The sequence below is a fragment of the Notolepis coatsorum genome (assembly GCF_963971535.1).
Source record: "Notolepis coatsorum genome assembly, chromosome: 6".
Taxonomy (NCBI): domain Eukaryota; kingdom Metazoa; phylum Chordata; class Actinopteri; order Aulopiformes; family Paralepididae; genus Notolepis; species Notolepis coatsorum.
Window position 1 is genome coordinate 100417085 of NC_140170.1, and position 17826 is coordinate 100434910.

A 17826-nucleotide genomic window follows, 5' to 3' on the forward strand; every position below is an offset into this window, starting at 1 on the left:
TACAATTCCCTGACTGTATTGATAAGTATGGTATCATTAAACCACTACCGCTTTATGTACTTTAATTACTGGCCATACAGTACACGATATCTAAGTATGATGAACACTTTCCCACATATGAAATCAGGTCCACACAAAGGTAATAGTCAAATATTTAATATATAGCAAAAGGTACATATAATAGTTACTTATTACATTTATGATTTGAATGCACTTGTAAGGCAAATGAGTATTCGTAGGCAAATCAACACTGAATGTCCAATCTCTGGTTACGCAGGAAGCAAGTATACAACCTGGCTCTTAGGGAATTATAACGATGGCACTTAATGATTATAGCGGGATATACTGTAAAGGGTCCTGCCGGTTGTAAGCCAGTAGAGGGGGTAGGAGAGCCGTCGGCTGTATCCCGTCTGGTCAACGATTTCTAGGGAGAATTCAGGTACAGAACACAGTGCCCATAGAATCTTGATCCGCAGATAAATACACTTGGGCTCTCTTGTAGACGATAGCTGTAGCTGTCGGTCCACAACGAAGAAGAAGCGAGGCGACCTCAGTCTGGTCTGAGCGCCGTCTCACCTTGGCTCCTCTCGGGGTAAATCCAACACTCACCGGTGTTGGCGATTATCCGCTCCACAAATCAAAGCACCAAAGCAAATAGGTATTCCATGCCGTATAGGGCTCAGCAGTCGTCGGGGTAGGTAATCCAATGTGCAGGTCCACTCGTCCTCGCCTAGAACTCCTCGGATGAAAGCACCACGTGTGGTCTGCCCAACCTGGTTAAGACTCTAGATAACGCGAGGAAGCGATGGGGGTGCTGCTCACTTTAGAACTCTAACCGTACGATGCACCATACATAATAGACTATTATTACTTAATAGAAATACGGTGCCAAACTCTGGCAATTCAGCTATTAATTCGCACGAGGTCTCACTGCTATTCTAAGGCCAAACAGGCCATACTACACCGCACGCGGTACCGTGGGGTGAGGCTTCACGTCTTGTTACTTAGTTGGGTAGAAGGGTAAAGGACTAAGAGGAATTCTACATTTCTTGCGCCATATTTATATGCACGGTGGACAAGTAGTGCCGCTCTGCTTTCGGTAGCCGTATTCCTGCGCGGAGCTGAGGCTAGTAAGGGCATGTCTCGTCGGTACCTTTGAACTTGAACGCCAGGGGCTTGTCCCTGGCGCCTGGTCCTTTTGTCCAATAAGAGAATGAACTATTATGGGCTGTAGTAGAATAAAGGGATATTCCGTGTATATGTACAATGGAATATACAAGGGATATCAAACGATATACAAATACTATTAAATATATATCCATAAATAAATATATATATTCGGTTTAATCTGATCCTTCACAACAGCCGCCCCCTAATTAGTCCCACCTAATTAGCTAAGCAGAGACAGATTAACCGCACTGTCCACTACTCAATGTCCGCTGTAAGGGTCAGTCAACTCACAAAGTCATAGGGTCATGGTCGTCATCAATAGTATCAGGGAGCCTTGGCAGTTCTATTAGCCTCGCCACGGGTCGGGTGTAAGTCCGTCCTTGGACGAGCACTTCAGCTGCTCGGACCTTTCCATCGGCACCGGTGATCACTTTGCTTACGCGGCCAGCCGGCCACATAGCTCTGGGTAGTGACTGGTCGATAATCATGACGACTGTTCCTTCTGTCAAATTGTCTCTCTCTTTTACCCACTTCTGGCGGGTCTGTAGAGACGGTAGGTAGTGGAGTAGGAAGCTGTTCCAAAACTTGTCAGCCAGTACTTGACTGTACCTCCACATTCTTCGGCCGTTCGCTTCTTCAGGCCTGTACACTGTCTGTGGTAGCGCGGGGTCCAGCCGCCCCATCAAGAGGGTGTTGGGGGTGACTGGGTCGACATCTGCTACATCACTTGAGACGTAACCGAGGGGCTTTGAGTTCAATACTCCCTCGATCTCCGTGAGGACTGTCATTAGGACTTCTTCCGCCACAGTCTGGGCCCCAAGCACGGCGTACAGAGCTGTCTTTATGGAACGTACTTCTCGTTCCCAGGTTCCACCGAAGTGAGGTGCGTTCGGGGGGTTAAACTGGAAGTCAATCTGGGATGGAGCGAGGTGGGTCTTAAGTTCTGGGCCCATAGCTTGGAAGCTCTCTCTCAGCTCTCTTTCTCCGCCTTTGAAGTTTGTCCCGTGATCAGACAACAATGTAGACGGTTTTCCTTTCCGTGATGTGAATCTTCGGAAGGCCATAAGGAATGAGTCTGTGCTCATGGTTGGGAGGAGTTCGATATGTATCGCTCTGGTGGTCATGCATTTGAATACGATACCCCACCGCTTCTCGGTTCCTCTTCCTCTCTTTATATACAGCGGGCCAAAACAGTCCATACCGGTGGAGTGAAAGGGCTTGTCGCCGAGTCGGAGGCAACAGGGAGGTAGGTCAGCCATCCGGGGTATACTGGGCTGCGCGCACCACTTACGGCAGTCTAGACAGGTTCGCTGGAAGCGCCGCACTGCTTCTCTCCCTTGCAGTATCCAATAACGACGTCTGATCTCCGCGAAGACTCTCTCTGCCCCTGCGTGGTGCACATCCTCGTCGTATTTCTTTATGATCAGCTCTGTGACCTTGTGTCGGCTGTTCAAGACTATCGGGTACTTAACGTCATCCGGTAGGTCTGGGGCTCTCCGCAGACGACCACCCACTCTGATGAGATTATGGGCGTCGCTCTCGGGGGCTAGGTGAAGCAGTCTGCTGTCTGATGGGACGGGCTTTGCTCCCTGTAGACAGGCTAGCTCATCGGGGAACGAGTCTCTCTGGGCTCAGTGTAGTAGAAGGAGTTCTGCTTCTTCGTAGTCAGCTGCTGAAATGTCAGTTGTGGGCTGAACCTCTGGGTGGTGCCACAGAAATGTCTTTAGCTGCGCACTCTCTAGGGTGAGGCAATCGTCTAGAACCGGGTCTGTGGGGACGAGTGTGTGTGTCAACCCACAGAACATAGGTTTCTTGTTCTCTGCCTCCTCTTTACTCGCCTCCCGTGGGGTGGGTGTAGGCCACTCTTCTTCAGGGAGCTTGAGGAACTCTGGCCCGTCACTGTAGAGGTTGTGACGGGTGAGGTCATCCAGGGACATTCCCCGGGTGATGACGTCAGCTGGGTTGTGTTTGGTGTCCACATACCTCCAGCTGGTTACTTCTGTTAACTCTTGAATCTCGGTGACTCTGACTCCCACGAAGACCTTGTATCTGCACGAATCAGACCGGATCCATGTGAGTACGGTCGTGGAGTCTGACCACAAGATTGTTCTTTGCACCGGAATGGTGAGTTCACGTTGGATTAACGTGGCGAGCTGCGCTCCTGCTAGGGCTGCGCAGAGCTCTAGGCGCGGGATAGATTGTTGCTTGCGTGGGGCTATTCTTGAGCGAGCCAGGATGAAAGCAGTATGTATTTCTCCTCCCTCCTCTCGGGCACGCAAGTAAGCCACCGAACCGTAGGCTACTTCGGAGGCGTCGCTGAATACGTGCAGGTCGATCTTGCATGTCTCTGGCCTCACTGTGGGTGGGAAGTAGCTGCGGCGTATATTAACACCTGGGAGTGAGCGGAGTTCCGTCTCCCACTCTCTCCATGTGGATGCAAGGTGTTCGGGTATGGGATCGTCCCAGCCCTGGTCTTTGTCCCATAGCGCTCTTACAATCATCTTTGCCCTGGTGGTGTAAGGTAGAATACATCCCAACGGGTCATATTGTCTGGCGAGTGTTCTGTATACACTCCGTCTGGTGGTCGGTATTGCCGTCGACCTTCCCTGCTCCTTGATCAGGGGTTTGTGTCTATAATGGAGCGAGTCTGTTTTGAAGCGCCAGACTAGTCCTAGTGTCATTTCTTGGGCTTCTCCTGGGATGGTCGCCATCCAGGTGTCGCTGCTCGCGGCCTTGTCCTCGGGGGAGAGGCTGCGCAATACTGGGGGGTCGCTGCTGGCCCGCTGCCGGAGATCAAAGCCGTCTTTGATCAGGGAGGCGCGGAGCAGCGCACGACGTCGCCAGTCAATTTTCTTTATGTGTCCCGCTGTGATTAATTTGGTAATCTCAGCGCGGTACACAGCTTCTTGAGCGGGGTCTTTTGCTAGGCGCCGCTCTGTGTTCAATGGATACCGCTCCGTCGCCTCTTTTGTGGCGTGAAAGGTGGGCATTCCCTCTCGCCTCAGGAGTGGAGTTGCGTATCTCATCACTCCGTTGACGTTGACTCTCTTTGTCCCGTGCTCGAGGAGGGCTATAGCGTAGATATCTTCCTTAGAACGAATGTCTTTCTTTTCGTTCTTAAAGGGCATTGTCTCTAGTGTCCATAGCCTCTCGACATGCTGCAGGAGTGTGGTGTCTCCTTCTGTCGCTCTGGAGTGGAGGCAGCTAGTGGCTGCTGTTCGGTTAAGAGACTTAGCGAGGGGGCCTTGTAATGTCCATCCTAGGCGGGTCTCGACTGCTGCAGGACAACCTCTGGGTCCTGTATGGACCCGGTCTATCGGGACTATGAGGTCTGCATGGTCGGAGCCTATCAGCAGGGTCGGGGTGGCGCCGTCTATGAGCGGGATAGGAAGTTGACGCAGGTGCACATATTTCTCCATCAGCTTGGCGATGGGGTAGGTGTACTGCGATAGTCCTATTTCTTGGCTGGTGAAAGCATTAGTAATCCTGTACCGTCTCTCTGGCTGCCCGCTTGCTGCGATAGTGAAGGAGACATTCTCGCCCTTTATCGTCTTTAGATCTCTTCTTATTGTCCGAATAGTCATCTGGTTCTCGCTCCCCCGTAGCCCCAGCTGGGCCGCAGCGGACGCGAGGAGAAGGGTCTTCTCTGACCCGTCATCAAGGACGGCGTAAGTGTCCATGATCTTATCTTGGTAACTTAGTGTTACACGGACCACCTTTAAGAGCACCTGGGCGCCGCTGCTGCTAGCGGGGTCAATGTACATAACACTTGCCTTTGTGCTGCTGGATGGTACAGGCTTTCTTTTGTTACTGTCGTGTAGGACATCCAGATGGGCTCCGTCACACCGACTACACCTCTTCTTTAAGCGGCACTCGGCTGCCATGTGACTGCGCGCACATCGGTAACAGCGCCTGTTGGACTTTATCCAGTGACTTACTTCTTCAGCGGTCATCTTCTTGAACTGGTCACATTGTGACAACCAGTGTTCCTTCTCGCAGTACGGGCACACCATCTTCCACTTCTCTTTCATCGAGGGGGTACTGTGGTTCTTGCTGCTCGGTACTGATTCTGATTGGTGCATGACAGTCACCGATCTTCGGCCATCGTTTACTCTCCTAGGTCCCTCTCTGGAGCTTGGTGTGCTCCGCACGAACATATCCAGCCGTAGGCTGCTGACTTCTCTCGCCAGGAAGTCAGCTAAATCTAGGAGGGATGGCTCGGGACCGTTAGGATCACGGTGGTCTCTTTGCCGCCTGAAGCGCTCCTGTCGGGCGGGCGGCAGCTTCTCTAAAATCCTCTCGACGTTCGAGTTTGCGTATAGTTCGTGCATACCCTTTTCTCGTTGCGCCCCCAGCATCCCTACCAGGGATTGTACTTTTATAGACAGGTCGTCTAGTGAGCGATTGTCTGTTGCTGGGGGTAGGCGGTCAATATGCCTTATCTCCTGTATTACGTAATCCCATATACGTCCATATCTCTGGTCCAGCGCTGCTAGAGCCGCGGTGTATGGGGTCGTAGAGGTGGCATAGGCCAGCGCTATGTTGTGCGCTCGGGGCACTTTCAGGTGCTTCAATAATATTGCATACTTGTGGCGTTCATCAGCGACATCCACCATCATTGTCTCTAAGCACATCCGGAGCTCCGTGTACTGTGCTCGATTCTCATGGGTGAAGTCTGGAAACGTCGGTGTGCCAATGTATGACGCCATGGATGGCTGGCACATCGGTGAGCGTTGGAAGAGAGGCCTCCTGGGCGAGTCTCTTCTTACGCCTCTCGGTGGGCTGGTACTGGCAGGGTACCATGGCCCGCTGGTCCAGGTGCTATTCCTCGGGACTGGTCGTGCGTCATGCTCACCCGTGAGTCGAGTCGGGGGTCTGTAGCGCAGAGCCGCGGGGGTATAGCCTGGGCTGTACTGGACCTCCTGGTCCTGTGGAGTAATGTGCTGCTGTCGGGCTTGACTCTCCTCTTCTCCCTCTTCTTCTTCTGCCAGGTCACCTAGATCCTGTAGTCGTCTATTTAGCCTCTCCGCGGTGTCCGCTGTTCCTTCCTTGTAGCTGGGTCTCACTTGGACCGGTCGGGGAATGAGTTCGGAGGGGGGTGTAGACTCTCTCTGGTGGTCGAGTTCAAGGTCGCCTGCTCGGTTAGGGGGGGGTGCCCTTGACGTGTGTCTTGACGAGGCCCTGGAACCCCTTGTGGAGGGAGGGGGTGTTGCCCTGGTGATCAGCTGCTCCATTAGCTGCGCTTGTAGTCTGTCGTGCTCGGCTTGTTGTCTGTCGCGCTCGGCGTTGCGCTTGGTGAGATCTGCTTCTCTTTGGGCACCGGCAGCGGCACGCTGGGTGTCGGCCCGGTCTCTTGCCATATTCTCTTCCGTCTGAAGGCGTCTCAGCTCCAGACGTATGTGCTCTTCTTCGCTCCGTTGCTGTGCTTGGAGTCGATCGCGTTCACCCTGAAGTCGATCGCGTTCACCCTGAAGTCGATCGCGTTCGGTAGAGGCTGTCAGGCTGGCGAAGAACGCCTGTGACAGCATCCTCTCCACCTCGCTGGGGGAAGACGCTTGTAGAGGTGAGCCGCTCCTGGCTGTACTCGTTGGGGATGCGTTCCCCTGCGGGGAGTCCTGGAGCTCTATCTCCTCGGCGCTCTCCTCATCTTGTTCCGTGCAGAGTTCCACCTCTGGAGGGTTGTCTTCCTCCCGGAGCTCTGGGGGGACTACTTCTTCGGTCTTGGCGGGGGGTAAAGTCGTGTCAGTTCCCTCCTGGTCCCCACCGTGAGCTTGGTCAGTTACATTAGAACCCACTAGGGCCTCTGTGGTCGGGGTATCCTGGTTAATAGGGTCGGACATAATTTTACTTTCTACTTTTACCGCGTTTACTGTTTGTAGAAGGCTAGGTAGTTTACTGACAGCGTAATCCTCTAAGTACTGAGGTGGCTGTCGTCTACGTTGCGGGCGTTCTACTTTAGGAGGACCGTTTCGTGGAGTGTTCATCATAGGTCATTTCAATATTAATACCACTATATTAATATTACACTAATTACCCTCCGGCTCGAAGGACCAATTGTAACTGAGGGGTACAATTCCCTGACTGTATTGATAAGTATGGTATCATTAAACCACTACCGCTTTATGTACTTTAATTACTGGCCATACAGTACACGATATCTAAGTATGATGAACACTTTCCCACATATGAAATCAGGTCCACACAAAGGTAATAGTCAAATATTTAATATATAGCAAAAGGTACATATAATAGTTACTTATTACATTTATGATTTGAATGCACTTGTAAGGCAAATGAGTATTCGTAGGCAAATCAACACTGAATGTCCAATCTCTGGTTACGCAGGAAGCAAGTATACAACCTGGCTCTTAGGGAATTATAACGATGGCACTTAATGATTATAGCGGGATATACTGTAAAGGGTCCTGCCGGTTGTAAGCCAGTAGGGGGGGTAGGAGAGCCGTCGGCTGTATCCCGTCTGGTCAACGATTTCTAGGGAGAATTCAGGTACAGAACACAGTGCCCGTAGAATCTTGATCCGCAGATAAATACACTTGGGCTCTCTTGTAGACGATAGCTGTAGCTGTCAGTCCACAACGAAGAAGAAGCGAGGCGACCTCAGTCTGGTCTGAGCGCCGTCTCACCTTGGCTCCTCTCGGGGTAAATCCAACACTCACCGGTGTTGGCGATTATCCGCTCCACAAATCAAAGCACCAAAGCAAATAGGTATTCCATGCCGTATAGGGCTCAGCAGTCGTCGGGGTAGGTAATCCAATGTGCAGGTCCACTCGTCCTCGCCTAGAACTCCTCGGATGAAAGCACCACGTGTGGTCTGCCCAACCTGGTTAAGACTCTCTAGATAACGCGAGGAAGCGATGGGGGTGCTGCTCACTTTAGAACTCTAACCGTACGATGCACCATACATAATAGACTATTATTACTTAATAGAAATACGGTGCCAAACTCTGGCAATTCAGCTATTAATTCGCACGAGGTCTCACTGCTATTCTAAGGCCAAACAGGCCATACTACACCGCACGCGGTACCGTGGGGTGAGGCTTCACGTCTTGTTACTTAGTTGGGTAGAAGGGTAAAGGACTAAGAGGAATTCTACATTTCTTGCGCCATATTTATATGCACGGTGGACAAGTAGTGCCGCTCTGCTTTCGGTAGCCGTATTCCTGCGCGGAGCTGAGGCTAGTAAGGGCATGTCTCGTCAGTACCTTTGAACTTGAACGCCAGGGGCTTGTCCCTGGCGCCTGGTCCTTTTGTCCAATAAGAGAATGAACTATTATGGGCTGTAGTAGAATAAAGGGATATTCCGTGTATATGTACAAGGAATATACAAGGGATATCAAACGATATACAAATACTATTAAATATATATCCATAAATAAATATATATATTCGGTTTAATCTGATCCTTCACAACAGATATAGTTCTGCAAACATCGTGGTGCACAGTGAAAATGCGTCTTGTAAAGCATGGCCCATTGACTACAGGGATGGGGATAATAGCTGGCGCTGAATGAGTTAAGCTTAAAGATTCCCTCCACACGTGTTTCTATTCTCGTGGAGAATGCAAGGATCCATGAACACCCTGCCCCCCTTCTCACCTCACGTCTTCCTGTGACGTCTTCCCCCAAGCCGGTTAACTTTATCTTTTTCTACCTAAACAGTTAAAAAAAAAAAAAAAAAAAATACAACACTTCTTTTTTTATATTTTATTTTTTTAGAATTTTTTTAAACATACACATAAACATAAACATAACAACATAAAATTAGATATACAAGCATTAATTAACAGTACACCTCCAATTAAATCATCATTTGAATAAATGTATTATACGAGAAATATACCTAATACTTGCTATCTAATACCCTACACACATATGCTCTCGCTCGCTCCCCCCCCCCCCGGACCCCCACTTGGATAATCCATCCATTATCATTCGCTCCTTACCAGGCACTACAATTCATAAGCTAGCTTTTATTCTCTCCACCACTTCTAACCACATTGCAATTTTGGATTCACTGACACCTAAAATCCTTGCTGTAGATATTTCTAGATAAATCACATCGAGATATGTAAGAATCCAAACCTTCCTACACATTTTTTCCGGTTGAAACCATCGTGATGCTATCAGCTTTTTAGCCGCTGTGATACCTGATAAAACTAATCTCTTTAGCTGTATAGGGACTGCAAACTCAAAAACATCATTCAACAGCCATACAGAGGGGTGTACAGGTATATCCAGAATAAAAAAAATTTATAATTGCTGGGACACTTCTTTCCAGAATATCTTAACTGGTGGGCAATCCCAGTACATGTGCATGAATGTACCTTCATCCCCATTTGTACACAAGGAGCATCTGGAGTCTTGTTTAAGTCCCATTCTGTTCAATCTTATAGGAGTCAGGTATGTCCTATGAATATAGTTAAGATTTATTTGTTGATGGTCTGGGTTACGTGACGCAAGTCGAACGTTTGCCCAGGCTTCTTGCCAATCAAAATTTATTTCCAGGTCTGGTATATCCCTCCTCCAGACTGAGTCTAGGGGGAGGATTTCATACGAGGACGTTAGTAGTTGATGATACAAATCTGATACAAAACCTCTCGATGTCTCTCTTTCATAGAAGAATTTGTGGTATCTGTGGTGTTCAATTGGTATCCTTAATGGGACTCCATGAGCCTTCAAACATACCAATAACTGTGCGTAAAAATCATATGTGGATCTGGTGAGATAATTTTTTTTATGTATTTCTTCATATCTACAAAAACCCTGTTTGTTGAAAACATCTCCTAATGTGTGTATGCCCTGCTTTTCCCATTTAGGGTATCTTATAGGTCGTTTTCCAATCAGGAGTGCATTGTTATTGAATATGGGAGTATGACTATGCCATTTATGTGGGTTCGAATATTTTTTCACGCCATATCCGGATCGCATGAGTAATAATGGGGCCAAATTTCAATTCGCATTGCTTAATTGATCATTTGGTGTATACTATGTCCTGCAGTCTATGTGGTGCTACTATATTTACTTCTAAATCTCTCCAGGATACTGATGCTTGGGAATCAAACCAGGTTGTCGGTGGTCTTAAAGTGTACGCCTTAAAGTAGTGGTAAAAATCTGGAAATGCCATACTTCCATCGGCTTTGTTTCTCTGTGCGGTGGATCTTTTTATACGTGGTGGTTTGTTATTCCAAATAAATTTGTATGCGGTAGAGTGTAATTTCCTCCAGTAACCATCTGGAGGGGGTAACGGTAGCATTGAGCTAATGAAGTTGATTCTAGGTAGGACATCCATCTTAACTATTGATACCCATGCCTGAACTGAGTTTTTAAGTTTTGACCACCTGTCAAAGTCGTATTTGATCTTATTTTGGATTTTTATGTAATTGTGCTTCACCGTTTGGCTTATAGTAGGGAATACTTCAACTCCCAAACATCTAAAGTGTTTAACCATTGGTATTTCTTCTGGAAGGAGTATATTTTTTGCAGGGGCATTAAGTGGAAGGAAAGCCGAAATTTATCCTAAATCCCGATAGACTGCCAAATTCATCAATCAACTTGAGAAGATGAGGGTTAGGGTTAGGGTTTTGTTAGGGTTTTGCATGAACAGTATTACGTCGTCCGCATATAAACTAATTTTATGTTGTGTGCCCTTGATTGCGATTGGTTCTATGAATTGGGATTGTCTTATATATTGTGCTAAAGGCTCTAATGATAAATCGAATCGTCCGGGACTAAGAGGGGAACCCTGTCTAGAAGAGCGTGATACTGGAAAGATTTCGGAGGTGATTATACCTGTTGTAATCATGGCCGATGGGTCTTTGTATAATACTTTAATCATATCAATGAATCCTTTTCCTAACCCCATCCTTTCTAATACTGCCCATAGATAAGACCATTCCAACCTATCAAAAGCTTTCATCGCATCCAGGGACAGCATCGCCTTAGGTGTGGTGTCATCCTTGCTGGCATCTAGTATGTGTAGTAACCGTCTTATATTATCCGTGATCAAGCGGCCTCTTATGAAGCCAGTCTGGTCCGGATGAACTAAAGACGTCATATACTTTTGGAGTCTGATGGCTAATACTTTAGAATACAGCTTGATATCGGTTCCGAGGAGGCTTAAGGGTCTGTAACTACCGCAATCGGTGGGGTCTTTGTCTTTTTTAAGGAGGACTGTTATGAGTGCAATATTGTCGTTCTTATGGAAGTTCCTCTCCTTGATTGAGTATAAAATCATATTAAGTAATAGGGGTCCAATTACGTCCCAACATGAGAGGTACATTTCTGGTGGGATACCGTCTCTTCCAGGAGCCCTACCACTTTGCATTTCAGATATGGCCTCCCTAAGTTCATCTAGTGTGATGGGTGTTTCTAACTGTTTAGCGTCATTCCTCTGATAGTTTGGGGAGGTTAATTTGATTAAGATATGTGTCCATTTTGTTTTGATCGAAGGTCGTTTCTGATTTATACAAGTTGGAGTAGAACTCTTTGAATGTCTCGTTGATTTTTTTAGGGTCTGTAACAAGTCCTTGTTGTGCTTTAATGGAATTTATATCTGCAAATTTTGCGTTGACTCTTAACCGCATAGCTAGTAGATGACTTGGTTTAGAACCCAGAGAGTAGTGCTGTTGTCTTGTGCTACGTATTTCTACTTCAGATTGTTGTTTATAAATGGCGTTAAATCTCTTTTTTTAGCACATTAATTTGAGTTTCCAGTCGAACCAAGTAGTTGTATTGTAAAGAAGAAAATAACGTTGAGTAAAGCGTTTCCAGCTCTGCCAGTTTTGAGCAACGATTCTTGCGTATTTTGGAGGAAAAGCACCCGGTAAAATCCTTGATCAATCCCTTTACCGACATCCATAACATTCTGGGGTCCTGCACCGATTCCGCATTCTCCAGTAGGAATACAGAAAGAGCTTCTTTGAGTTGTGTAATGAATTCCTTGTTATTCAGCAGTATCGAGTTAAATCGCCATCTTGGGGCTCGGGATGACAGTATACCAAATGATCCTTTTAGGAGTAAATAACAGTGATCTGATAGGGCGTTGGGTACCATTTCCACGTCATAGTTATCAAATAGTCTCGGGGATGCAAAAACATAATCTATTCTGGAAAGTGTGTTATGTCTTGCAGATCGACAAGAGTACTTCCGAGTCGTGGGGTTGAGTGATCGCCATAGATCATTTACACCTGTATTCTTCGACAAATCCTTTAACGCATTAGATGAATTTTTCTGTTTGTTGGAAAAGGTGGGATAAGATTTATCCATCCCAGGATCCCAAATGGCATTAAAATCCGCACCAATTATAAATGAGTATTCAGGAAGGTCTAACATTGTTCTGGTAAGTGTAGTGTAAAAATTAGCTTCGTACAAATTTGGGGCATATACCGCTACCAACGCTATTTTCCTATTCCTGTGTACAATCTTAGCTATGGTTATCCGACCATCTGCATCAGACCATACTCCCTTCAATTCAATATTCAACTTCTGTTTCACGACTATAGCAACTCCATGGGTTCTCGTTCCAAATATGGTATATGTTGTCCGCTAACGTAGCTTTGTCTTCCACTAAAATGTGCGTTTCGCTTAGCAGAGCCACGTCAACCTGTTTGTTTTTTATCAGTGTGAGCACGCTTCTGCGTTTATGTTGATTATTTATTCCCCCAGTATTCCATATCATTATATTCAAACTAGCCATAATCTATACATGTTGTTGTGTAGTTGTTGGTAATGCTTCTGGAGTGCGAATCTACAATGGATATACATCCATTTATTGAGGTCCCGTTGAGAGCCGAGCTTAAAGACATATATATATACAAATAATCCCCTAAATCCCCCTCCCTCAGAGTCGTACAGGACTGTGTTCCATAGACACAACCTTCGCATATAACTCCCTCCCTTAAACCACCGGATTGCCCAAAATGAGCCTTTTAACCTTAACTTTCCTATGCTAATTGCCATAGGATATAAAACTTTCATTCTAATTTAATAGAATGTCACTCATGGTCTAGCGCCTTCCCATTAATGTAATAAAAATAGTGTGAAAAATGAAAAATATACCTCCATTGGTATATTTATTTGAACCTTCTACTAACTTGTATATGTTGGAACCTTCAGAAAAAAGAGAAAAAGAAAAGAGAGAAAAAAATAAAAAATTGATTTTTAGAACTAAATTATGCAAATCCCTAGAGCAGTGGAGCAATTGCTTAAAATATTGAAATTACTTTGTCAGGCTTAAATCTTTAGATGAGGATGAAGTTTTTAAAACCTAAACCGTTATGAGGGTTTATTGAACTTCCATATCTGGTTCATATGCATATACATAACGGATGTTATTGATCACAGGCCTTCATTGTAGGAGTACAGTGTATTCTAGAAAGTTGTAGAATACCCTTGTATATTTGTAAACACTGATGTTATGTTCCAGAATATTCTTCATGTCCTTCTAGTGTTTTCCAGTATATTCCAGTATGATCCTGAACGATTGAAAGAAGAATCCAGAATGTTCCAGAGTGTTCCCAATGTCGACGTTAGATTATTGCCTGCCCAAAAACCAGAAATCTATAAATATAGTGCCTATCATTTCATATTAAACTCTTTGTACCTCAATGTTGCCTACAGGCTTATTTGCTGTCGCTTTTGTAGTTGAGCCGTGGCAAAGTCATTCTAATAAAAATAAGAAAAAATATGAAAAAGAGATGAATAAGCTTGTCTTCTGAGATGGGCCTATGGTGCGTCCGGCCCCGGGGGGCCGGTATCATGTCGCTTCATGTATTCTTCGGCGTCTTCAGGCGAGCGTAACCCGAATCTTTTTCCATCTTCCCCCACGATGGAGAGAGACGCTGGGTAGCAAAGGCTGGGTTTAAGTTTCCTCCTGTAGAGTTTCTGCATCACCTCTTTGTAAGGGGCACGTCGGGTTATAGCCTCCCTGCATAAATCCTCGTAGAACGACACTGGTTTGTCATTATATTTCAGTCTCCCCCATTGATTACGTGCCTCTCTGATGATCGTGTCTCTTATTCGTGTCGCCTTGTTGCCGTTGGGGTCCCAGATACCGATTCTATTACAATGGTCCACTAACGGCACTGTGGGGAGGATTTCTTTACCTAGAATATCAGCTAACACTGTTGGAAATGTGTCGTCTGTGCATTTGACTGATTCATCCAATCCCACAATACGGACATTATATCTACGGTAGTGACGTTCGGTCTTGAGCAGCCTCTTCATTGCTTTCTCTTCGTTGTCTTGTATTTTCTTCGAAAGCGCTTTGTCCACCTGTTGTATCTCCTCCACTAGCTCCATGAATCCATCGTGAAAAGTCTTCTTGCTCTCCTCGACTTTCAATGTGATTTCGATCACAGTGTTTTCCACTGCAGTAATACGCTCGGATTGATTTGCGGCCGCTATTATAACCTCTTCGAATTTAGCATTGATGTGTAATTTGAAGGCGTCGATGTGTAATTTGAAAGCGTCAGCCTTGGCATCCGCCTTGACGTCCGCTTTATCCATCCGATCCTTTATCAGGTTAGTCAGAGACTTGAAATAGGGTGGTGTATTCTCCATGCCTGTATCAGTTGAGGTTGTAGGAGCGTTGGGAGTCGCGGCGGTATTGTCGGATATTTTCTTCTCAATTTCCACTGCTTTCCCTTTCACGAAGCTCGTCCCCGCCGGTGCCGTTATATTGTCGTCTGCTATCTCCCTCCCGGGGCAAGTCGTCTTCGGGACCGTTATATTATCTGCTGCTGTCTCCCCAACGGGGCAAGTCAACACCGGTGCCGTTATATTGGCCGCTGCTATATCCCTCGCTGAGCGTGTCACAGCCGGGTCCGTTGTACTGTCTACTCTACTCCGTGTCTCTTTCCAGTATCTTTCTTTTCCTTTGGTGCCATGTTGAATCTTTCTTTCTGTTGATATAGTTAGTAGAAGGTCTTATTTAATATATACGATGAGGTTTAAACACATTAGTGTTGTGCAAATAAGGTTTTGAAGCGAAATTGACGTTGACCAAACGTGTCCGCTACATATCGTTCTCAAACCGGAAGTCCAAAAAAATACAACACTTCATAGTTTACACAATCTTGTTATAACTATAAGGAGTCTCAAGGCGAGCACAGAAAGACTCAGAAGAAGCTTCTATCCCCAGGCCATCAGGCTGCTAAACGAACAATGAATGAACACTACACAACAACAACCACCAAACGCACATAGCACACACATCCACACGCACACACTCACTTTAAACAAACACACTGTAGCACCCACTCCACACACTTATAGCACACACCCACTTTAAACAAACACACTGTAGCACCCACTCCCCACACTTTATATTTATGGATGAAGGATTGCACTACAACTCGTACACCTTACTGTAAATTGTACCTAAAATTGTACCTCATCCCATTTCTGCTTTGCACTAGATAGTACTGTACATTAGTACACTGCATAGTATTGTGTATTGTATATTATATGGTAACTCAGAACATTGTACATATGTCTATACCGAACACTGTGACCTCATTTTCTTCTTCTAAATTCATGCTATATTATGTTATTATGTTATTTGATACTATCTTGTCTAGCACAGTCTCTGGAGCGTAACAGTAAGAAGCATTTTGTATGAAAGTATTCTGTACTTCTGTATGACAACTATTAAAGAACTTGAACTTGAACTAACTCAAAATAACTCAATTCGAGTTTCACGTTAGAATTTCACGTTAGCAGTTGGCATTGACGGACGACAGGACGACAGTGTGGCCAGCTGGGCAATAACAAGCATACATCCAGGTACATTGGCTTTTTTTATGCCTACTTTTGGGGAAAACACAGACACTGTTCCTATTGACCACCATTGTATTTTGCTTGTAGAACGCTTACACTATTTGAAATGTTTGTTTTGTTAGTCCATCATGGTAAGTCAAGCAATTACTTTACAACACTGGTCACCATTGAGCGTTCTCACACCATTGTGAAAAGTTAGGTTTGATCCATTTTCAGGCCTATTTCTCCAGTCAGCTGCAGGATATTTCCTCATTTCCCTACCTGGACATTTAATATCGCTTATGAATCTTCAAGTGACCTAAAACTAAGAGGTAATGACTTTTGAGAAACGATGGTCCTCAGTATGATTTATATCGATGGGTTTTGTCCTAAACTTGTAGTTTATGAACAAACACCATCTAATCTAATTTATTCCCCCAGTTGTTTCCCCCCAAAAGAGGCGTGGCACAACCAAAATAGAGGCATGGTGATCCAAAGTCAGTGCAATGGACGTATTGCCAGTCTGTTGTAGGCTATGATAGGTTCCCATGATTATTTGCGTCACACAGCCAGCTCAGATTTTAAGGTAGTACAGAGAAGTGCAAAAATTTCTAAAAGAGCGCTCTGGTGACAAGCTCTCCACAAATAACAATCTGTATAGTCAAAGTCATGCCTCCAAGAGGAGTTAATAACACTGTATTGTCAAAGTCATGCCTCCAAGAGGAGTTCTGTTTCATTAGGGGCTCTGCTTGGTGTAACTGAGGGGTACAATTCCCTGACTGTATTACTAGATATGATACTTACTACCACTACCTTTGTACTTAATATTCGGCCACCCAGTACACGGCATAAATATATTATGATGAACACTGTCACGTAGATGAAACGGATCCAACACAAATGTACGAATTAGAAATAGGTCTTTATTTCTACACAGCGATGGTGTGTAGAGCAAGCACTTAATCAAATCAATCACATTTATGAATGGAATTAGTATGCACTTTTATGGCAAGAGTATTCGTCGGTATATCAATAGAGAATGTCCAATCTCTGAAGGCGCAGGTGGTACATATACGACCTGGAATAGTTTAAGGAATAACAGCAATGATACTTTAATGATTATATGCTGGACACACTAGGGGGGGTTAATCCGGTCGCTTGTAAGCCGACAGGAGTAGGAAGGGGGGGGGGTAGAATCCGGCTGCCTCATCCGGCCAAGGGTATCCCAGGTGAACCCACTGTAGTGCCGTTCAATGCGCCGGCGATCCTTGGACCACAGATGAAAGCAGGTGGACTCTTTGTAGGCCGGCGTCATCCGGTCCACGGAGGAGAGACGTGAAGCGACCTCGTCTTGCAGAGCGTCTCCTCACCTTGCGTCCTCTCCAGGGGGGGGGGTTCCAACACACGGCAGTGTCGGGGTCTTTATCCATGGAATAATCAAAGTATACAAAGCATAATCCGTGCCTGGGAAGGCGGGCTGTCGTCGGCAGAATAATCCGGTATACAGGTCCACTCGCTCGTCGGCTCTGGGGCTCCTCGGGTGCAGCTCCACGTGGGGTCAACCACCCTGGATAAGCAGCCAGTTCTCTGCCCGAAACGATGGGGTACTGACTACGGTAGTATTCTCACCGCACGAAGCACTATATATTAACAGACTATTATTAGCTTAATAGACTACGTCCAACTCGACGATATAGTGCCAAATATGACTATTCAAATATTAATATACACGATGTCTCAATACCGATGGTAGGCGAACTTGGCCTTACTCCCACACGTGGCGTCGCGGGGAGGCTTTACGTCTGTGACTCTATTGGAGGGTAAGAAACTGGACTGAAAAGAAAGTCCTACTTTAGTAGCGCAGTATATATACGCACTA